General features: G+C 38.1%; 1 protein-coding gene across 1 annotated transcript in view; it reads right to left on the reverse strand.

The window, feature by feature from the left end:
- LOC135221855 (cationic amino acid transporter 4-like) overlaps positions 1 to 4,695 on the reverse strand; it is a 68,593-nt gene extending 63,898 nt beyond the window's left edge. The window contains exon 1 of the mRNA XM_064259792.1: positions 4,531 to 4,695. The gene's annotated coding sequence lies outside the window, so the exon portion shown is untranslated. The remainder of the gene's footprint in view (positions 1 to 4,530) is intronic.
- Positions 4,696 to 8,856: the final 4,161 nt, after the last annotated feature.

The following is an 8,856-nucleotide window of genomic DNA, read 5'->3' on the forward strand; positions in this document are numbered from 1 at the left end:
ATATATATATATATATATATATATATATGTGTGTGTGTGTGTGTGTGTATGTGTGTGTGTGCGTGGGTTGTGTGTGTGTATGTCTGTGAGTGTGTATTTGTGCTTGTTTTCTAAATCAAGTGTAATTGCGTGAAAGGTTTTTTTACAGTTTCCCTTTATAAAACGCTAAGCCAAAGATGGTTGAGGTTACCTTGGGCTCTTAATTATAGCAAAACAAAAACGCGCACTTCCTGAAGTGACTAGATGCATGTCATTGTATTATCTTTAATAATAATAATTAATTAATAATAATAATAATAATAATAATAATAATAATAATAATAATAATAATAATAATAATGAGTAAATTTTAGTTCAGTTCAAGGTCATTTACATGAAATATACAATAACACACAATCTAGATACATCAGATGACATGATAGAAAATTATAAATAGCCCATATCCACACAGTTGCTGCAGAAATATGAAAGATATATTCATAATAATGACAATAACAGAAATAATATTAAGAACAGTTTTTAAAATGTAGAAAATGATAAAAATGAGTGGACAGACTGCATATAATTAATTTCCAAATAAGGACCTTTACAGTATTCAGGTCCAGAGGGCTAAATACGAACATTGAAAGTATAGCAAAACTCTATAATAGTGGTAATATTCACAGTCATAATGAAACGAAAATAACGATAATAACAATAATCGTAGAAATATAATGATAATGATAGATTATTCTGCAGACGACACTTTGCAAAGTTAAAGATTAAGCGAAGGTAAAGTGTAAAAAAAACGAATTAATACCAAGTTTGCTATAACCGTATATGCTTAAATCCAAGTATTATAGATATTTTTATAGGAAAATTGTGGCATTCAAGTAATATAGTCTTGCTATAATTTTCTACATTTATTTTTTACCATTCACTTCTTACCGTCGAAATCAGGTATAGGTGATTCATGTGTCCATGTCCTATTTGAGCTTCGCAGTTTAGAGATAAAAGTTCTCTCTCTATCTCTTTCTCTCTCAATGGCTTCGGCCGGACCAATGGCGTTAATACTTTTACACTTCTGCTGGCTAGAAGTTGGCAAAGTTTACTCGATCTCTTGTCCGTGCAACTAAAGTTTGCTGGAGAAGAGAGTAGAGAGATTTGAGAGAGAGAGCCGAGAGAAGATGAGAGAGAGAGAGAGAGAGAGAGAGAGAGAGAGAGAGAGAGAGAGAGAGAGAGAGAGGGGCTTCCTTCTGTCACCTCATTCATATACTACACGTCACGCATGTGACTGTGACGTGTAGTCTGTGGAATCATGGAGTCTATACTCATCAGATGGCTAAGATACCTTGCAAGTTCCAGTGACACTTTCAGTGTTATCTTGGCCCTGAGGAGTAGCCGTGGGATGTTGGTGGGTATACCAAACACCCGCTGCCTCTCCTTGCTAATTGGAAATTCAATAAATGCAGACGGTTTATTGCTAATGAAATGTATAGGGAAGTCAGATGTAAAAGCCACGATTTGTATTTCTATTCTTTGCAAGAGCTCACAGTCGCAGTGTAATAGGCATATATCAGTCGTCACTACGAGAGCTGAGTGCGTTAATGCCTTTATATATACTGAGTAACATAATATAAGAAGTTTGACCTCGGTCTGATTATTTTTTGCATGAAGAGCGTCGGACATTAAAGGATTTCATGGTTTTAATTAAAAACTGGTTATTTATTTTGCTATAATTATTATTATTATTATATTATTATTGTATTTCTACGTTTATTGATATTATTCTTATTATTTTAATGTTATTATTATTATTAATATCAACATTATCATTGTTATTATATTCAGTTTTGCTTTTCACTTTTCGTATCGATCCCTCTGGACCAGACTTCTGTAACCACCTAATGTCCCTAGCTGGAAATGAAATGATAAGTTTTTCATTATCCTTATCATTTTCAATATCTTTTACAATATTTCTCAATATTATTACAGTCGTTATCTTTATCATGAATACTATTTTTTCTACTTCGAATCTGTTGATCAGTGGAAATATCCATCTATGGGGAAAAATTACTTTTTTTTTTTTTGGTAAACAGCTTTCACCAAAAAAAAAATAAACATAAAAACAAAAATAATAAGGCACCAAAGGAAGACTTTAAATAATTTAATTTTACTGTACCTCCAACCATCTTCTCTCTTCCATCTAGCTACCCACCTTCCATTAACAACTATCTCATGATGCAACTGCGAGGTATATGTGCCTATTCCTCTTGTTACACCCTCCGAACCTACCTACACTCATTTTTCCTTATGAGCGCTGAATGACCTCATAGGTCCCAGTGCTTGCCCTTTCTCCTAAACCCTATACTGCAGGAATCAGGAAGAGGTCTCGTTGCAACTTGGCCGCCAAATTGGAAATTGGCAACCCTTTCAAACACCGAGCTGGTCTCGGCGGATAGGAAATAACCAATCAGTTTCAGAGAGAGAGAGAGAGAGAGAGAGAGAGAGAGAGAGAGAGAGAGAGAGAGAAGGGGGATAGGGGGGGGAGGTTGTGGGAGAGAAAAAGGGAAAGACTGAGAGAGTGACTGAGGGCGAGAAAAAGGAAGAGAGAGAGATTGAGGGAGAGAAAGAAGAAGAGAAACATACAGAGAGAGAGAGAGAGAGAGAGAGATTCAGGGAGAAAAGAGGAGAATGAAAGATATATTGAGGAAGAGAAAGAAAAGAGAGAGAGAGAGAGAGAGAGAGAGAGAGAGAGAGAGAGAGAGTCAATCTAGGACTCTAGGCTGTCAGTCAACAGCTGTTTCGAGCGACAGGTGTTTTTCCACCAATTACTTCATTACCAGAGTTTGCACTTTGCAGACATTAAAAAAGATTCCATTGAGCTTGAATAGGTGGACGATGAATAAAAAATGGGCAATAAAATTCGTGGAATTTGAACAGATGGGTGTTTTATCTTACAAGGATACGTAGTACGATAGTACTATACATACACACATATACTTGAAAATATTGTATGCTTGAATAGGGAAATGCGTGTGGTTTTGCGTTGGGTGTATAAATTGCGTCTATGTGTGCATATACGCATTACTGAAATGCACTTGAAAGTCTCCCAACACACACGCAATGTTTCCCCGAACCTTGACCTCTAGGCGAGAGACGCCAACCATTAATTCCCCCCCCCCCCCCCCTCCTGTTTTCCCCTCTCGTCAACTCCGCTGTTTTAATCTTCCCCATACATGTTCCCCTTCCGTCTTTCCCCTTCTTAATTATGCCGACGAGCGAAGGGTGATCTGAAATGAAATGTGTAAAATTAGTGTTTAAAATTGGCAAGTGATGGGTCTATGCGCCTAGAATAAGCACTGTTACGGCTGGTCATACTTAAGTACTGTTTCTCCCGTCCTCGGTCTGTGTGCAAGTAGTTAGTATGTTATGTCTGTGTATGTACACTTAGTAGATATACTTGCTTCCGTGTACATACAGACTATATATGTAGTATATAATAATATGAACGTAACGTTTGGCGTCATTTATTTATAGACTGACTGTGCATTATTGGTCTGATGTAGCGTAAGGTGCTTCGTCAGCTTACTAATAAGATTAATCTGTATAAGTTTCCAACCGTACATTACTATTTTTATTGCACATATTTAAGATCTCTCCTCGCACGAGCGTAACAAATCCCAAAAACAAAAGGTGCGTTGGTCGAAAACTAGAATTTAAAAAAATAAAATAAGCGTTATGTCTGCCATCTGCTATCCGTGGGAAAATAATATAGACACCGGTTCGAAAGCTAAACTCCGATGTCTTCATGATATTCCAAAGATATCTTTGCTGGAAAGCTTTGTATCCAGATGTCAGTCATTCCTGTGGTGGGCATTCTGAAATCCAACTGCCCACACCGAGGTCTCCTTTGAGCGTTATGAAATATATATTATATGAAATAACAACAAAGCCTTCATATATAGAAGCACCAATAATAGATCATACTGTTCTTGGCGCTATTGTTAAATATATATTTTTTTTTATAATATCATTGCCATCGGTGCCACCGATGGCAATAATGACTCATGTCACATTTCCATACGCTATATATATATATATATATATATATATATAGTATATATATATATATATATTTTCCTTGGAATGCTCTTCGTACTAGTGTCAAATATTTTTACAATATTACCATCGGTGTACGTCACACCGGTGGCAATAATGAGTCATATCACATGTCCATACGCTTATTTTTTATGTCTTTCTTTTTTTCTTGGAAGTTATACATATTATGTTCCAACGCGTTCCAAGAACCAGGCACCCCACTGGACAAAAGATGCGTCCTAAAAAGCGAGGCTTACTTGCAACGTCTGAATATCCCTTGAGCAAGTAATACAAAAATCCCTTACCAACGGTCAGCTGAGCCATATGGTGGCCTGGCACTGGCTACGCGAGGTATAGTGCCATCGGATGTATAGCTAACGTTACTGCAGTTAGATCGAGACACCCACCCATCTGTATACAGAACTATTAAACACCTTCTTCAATACTAACCGCTGAATGCCAGTTATTCGTTGGTCCAGGACCCGCCGCGAGATGAAGACACCTAGTAAGCTCGGTATACCTAATGGCCACCCAGAAACACACACATACAAGCCGCCCAAAAGAGAAGCAGTGACTTCTGCCTGCTCCTTGCTGACACTGGAACGCTGCTGCTGCTGGCTACTGGTTGGTGTGTTTGGGAGTGAGAGTAGGGAGAAAGAGAAAGAGAGAGGGAGAGGGAGAGAGAGCAAAAGAGAGTGAGAGCACGCCCGCCTCTATAACTTTCAGAGGGTCCCGAGTTCCGCACACGTCGGGGAGAAGAAGAAGAAGAAGAAGCAAGAGATTAACTAGAAAACAGAGAAATTCGTAGTTTTCATCAAAACAAAAAAATCTGAACGGAAAGTTTAGTACGTCAACCAGAGGTGAAATCCTCCTGCCTCGGGAGAAGACTTCGAGTGGGTGAGGACTGAGGAGGAGAGATACAGAGAAACTCCCATACTAAAGAGAGCAAGAGGCTGAATGGCACAGGAGGAAGATCGATCGCGTTTATGGCGTTGGCAGAGAGGGAGACGTTCGTTGGCGGGATCGTCGCGCGCGCGCGAGCGATAGTGGGATTGCTGCTGCAACCTGTTGATTCAACCGACCGCCCAAATGATAAGAGTTGCTGTTGTGGGTCCCGGCCGTCAAAATTGCCTCTCCAGGGACTCTCGAGGATGAGACATCCGTCCTGATAGCGGTATCCTATCTCGTATAATTAAGGACGGGGTAAGAGACTGGGGGTTTACTAGATTAGTCGCTAAAGATACGGATTTCCGTGTACATTATTAAGATATTTCACTTAGTGATTTTAGTGTTGCGTGGCAAAAATATATATTTGAAATGTTAACCAAAACTAAACTACAGATTAAAGGCATCATTTTTCTTTAATCGAAAAAGTTTTTGTTTATAAATAAGCAGTTATTTCATACATAACTTATTCATTCAAAAACATATGTGCAAGTTTACAAACCTTAAAGTCAATTACTCTTAATCAAAGGTCTACAGGTTCAATATTGACTTTTTCCAGCGACCCACTTATAGTACATTTTCTACTGAGAGAGAGAGAGAGAGAAAGAGTAGCAAGAGGTTAAAATTTAAATAACACTACTGCTTGTCCATTCGAGGTGTTTAGTATTGCAATAAAACTATTTTCATAACAAAATGGCGAATATCTGGTTCTGTTTTTACGATTCCTAACTACCCCGGAGTTCGGTCTAAAACTATTTTTAGCCAGGTAGCTTTTTTCCCACCACTCTCGGGAGACAATATTGAAATTATAATTAAAATGAAAAGCTTTTTAAGATGCGATCCTGCACTTTCTTTCGCTTTTCCTTATTATTTTTTTCTTATCCTAATTACTACACCTGAACTAGGTGACAACGTTACACGCCGTATCCGTTGAACTGTATTCCTTAAGCCTAGAGTTACACTCTACCTTAGGCCTAGAGTATTACTTTATTTTGCTTTCTCGTCGAAGAAACAGAAATAATCTTGTTCAGATGACGTCACCGAGCTGAGTTTACTTGCTCTCTCTCTCTCTCTCTCTCTCTCTCTCTCTCTCTCTCTCTCTCTCTCTCTCTCTCTCTCTCTCTCTCTCTCTCTCTTTCTAGCTGAAAACTAAAATTAAATCCCCCTTTACCTTTTACCCATAAAAGTAAATTGACTGAGAGGAAACATTTGCTTTTGCTTGTAAAACAAAATATGTATACTGTCTAAACTCTAAAGAATGCAGGAGTCTATAATTCCACGAGTAAAATGTGGGAAAATAGTAAAAGTGCTTCATGGAAACGGTTCAGTTTAAGTGATGTGCAGCTCAGAGTGATTACAGAAGAATACATATCGCATGACGATAAAAGGCATATTGGATTAACTTTCGCAAATAATAGAACTCGCGGAACTCATATTCATAACATCCCGTAATATTCAGTATGACTGGATTCAAGACAATTTGAGTTTTCTGTAAAATTCTAAAAATAAAAACAAAATAAAACATTTCACTGCCGGATAACGAGTGCAATCTGTTTCTCTTTTAATCTAATGTTGTTTGCGCGGGACTAATTCATTTTTATGAGGGAGAAACCAATAAGGCTTTGTTGATGGCGAATGTGATCACTCGCGCGCCCTACCAACTACGTGCTATGACGTCATCCGAAAGAGGATGTGAGTCTGTCCCCTTTAATTTCGTATAACCAAACAGAGAAATGATCATGTTGTAACAGCTTAAATTCATACAAACTGCATTGCCAGGGAGTTTGGCCGGGGCAGGGGGGTTTATATCTTTCAAACAGAGACTCTACATTGAGTTAATAGGTTTTGTGATTGTGTGTTAAAAAGTTTTTATTAATTTTTTAATGGAATAGTCAAAATTATATTCTAGAGGAACACTAGACTAAAATCTATGAGTGCGTATTATTCTAGCGGTGAACTCTTAACCTAAAATCAGGGAACTAGAAAAACAACAACTACAACAAATAACCATCCTTAAAGGGTAACCTGAAGAATTTTTTTTAAGCCTTCGGGAGTTGTGAACGTCTGTCGGCTGGAGATAACAGCGCCGGTAAATAAAATGGAAAGCGCGCGCAAACCATGCGTGGGTGGCGGGAAAACTCCGCTAGAAGATCAATGGAGCCCAAGAGAGAGGCACGACGCCTCTCACAAAAACACCCTCCCATTTTCAGCTACTTACATCGACAAGTTGGTATTTGAAAAAGATGTTCCTAATGCATAAAAGGAATTTTATTTTCGGGGAACAATGATTCGACTGATATCGACATATTACATTGGGACGATCGCACTGTCATTGTTAAATGGGGGTTTCAGAGGTCTCTCCTTTCAGAGCATGATCCCATTTCGTCTCTCGAGAACGCAACGGCCGTGGATATCTTTTCCCCTGTTGGCATGATGGGATATTTGATACGACAGTTTTAATTCTGGAATAGGAAGTGCGCTAATTTGAAATGTGTCGCCTTGGTAGCCGACATTCGAATGGCAAGATAGACTAAGTATTTTTTTTTTTTTTTTGTGCACAAATAAGAAAAAAAAAATTTTTTCACTTCCTGAACTTTTTCATAAGTTGGTAGCAGCTGTGGTAAGAGAGAGAGAGAGAGAGAGAGAGAGACCTGCATTCGGTGTTCGAGATTATCTGTAGGACAAAGGTTCTAAAACACTGAGCCCTCAGACAAATCCATACGCTGTTGAAATGACATAAATACGAAAAGATAAACAAAAACAAGTACAAAGATTGACAGAAACAGATAATGCCACTGATATTTGCAACAAGAAAAAAAATAGTATTGAATCTTCATGAAAAGGCTCTTACTGACTGTTCAAATTATAGCAATGTGCTACTCAAGAACAGAAACATGAAATAGTAATGGAATCACGATCGGGGTAGAGGCATGACTTGCTCTTCACCGCCAAAGGTTTTCATAGGCCTAAAAGCAGGCATCAAAGCACAAAAGGAAATCATATACTGTTGTGACAGATCTGCTTTAACCCCTAAATACAGACCAATTTCATATCGTTCAGCAGTGCATCTTACAGGACGTTCGATATAAGGACTAAAAGAGGTATGAGAAATCGAAAGGACGTATGTTCATGAGCTTTCTAGTAGGTTAATGCAAGGTCCTCCTAATACACTCAGAGCATATTAGAAGGACTTTGGGTTATACGTTATTACACACTCATACATATATATAGCTATCAGAGGTTGCGATCCTTAGCTGGGAATCTTTTTTAAAGGACATAGGTCTAGCAACCTCACCCGAAAAGACGACGCCAGTTTAAGAATGGGGAGGAAATTCATCCAGGAAATCTTATATATCACACTGGTGTATTTAGGCTTTTATAAAAACTGTAGACTTCCTTGAAAACAACAAAGAAATTGTCTCCCTTTCCAAATTCCATCGCCTTGTTAAGAATAAAAGAAAATCTGTATAAACCATAAAGAATTCTGTTAAAATCAAGTGTTATAAACAGCATAAGTTTTGAAAACACGCATTGAGTCTTATGAACACTATTTTTATGAGAATGAAGATTTTTTTGTTCTTGGAGGCTGCTTCTGCTGTAGCCAATCCTTGCATTGTTTCCTTAAAATAGTTACCTGTAGGCCTAGACCATTCTACCATAAAAAAAGTTTATCAGCTTGTTCCGATTAGGCAGTTTCCTGCTCTACCAAATCTCTCAACTAGACAAGGACGCAGCGGCAGCAACAGTCTTGCATATGGCTACTGGCTCACCTTGAGCTATTATTTTTTTTTTTCTATGGTATTCTCGTTCTAGTTAAAATGACACTTAACT

Source organism: Macrobrachium nipponense, chromosome 3, assembly GCF_015104395.2.
Source record: "Macrobrachium nipponense isolate FS-2020 chromosome 3, ASM1510439v2, whole genome shotgun sequence".
In the NCBI taxonomy this organism is placed as follows: Eukaryota; Metazoa; Arthropoda; class Malacostraca; order Decapoda; family Palaemonidae; genus Macrobrachium; species Macrobrachium nipponense.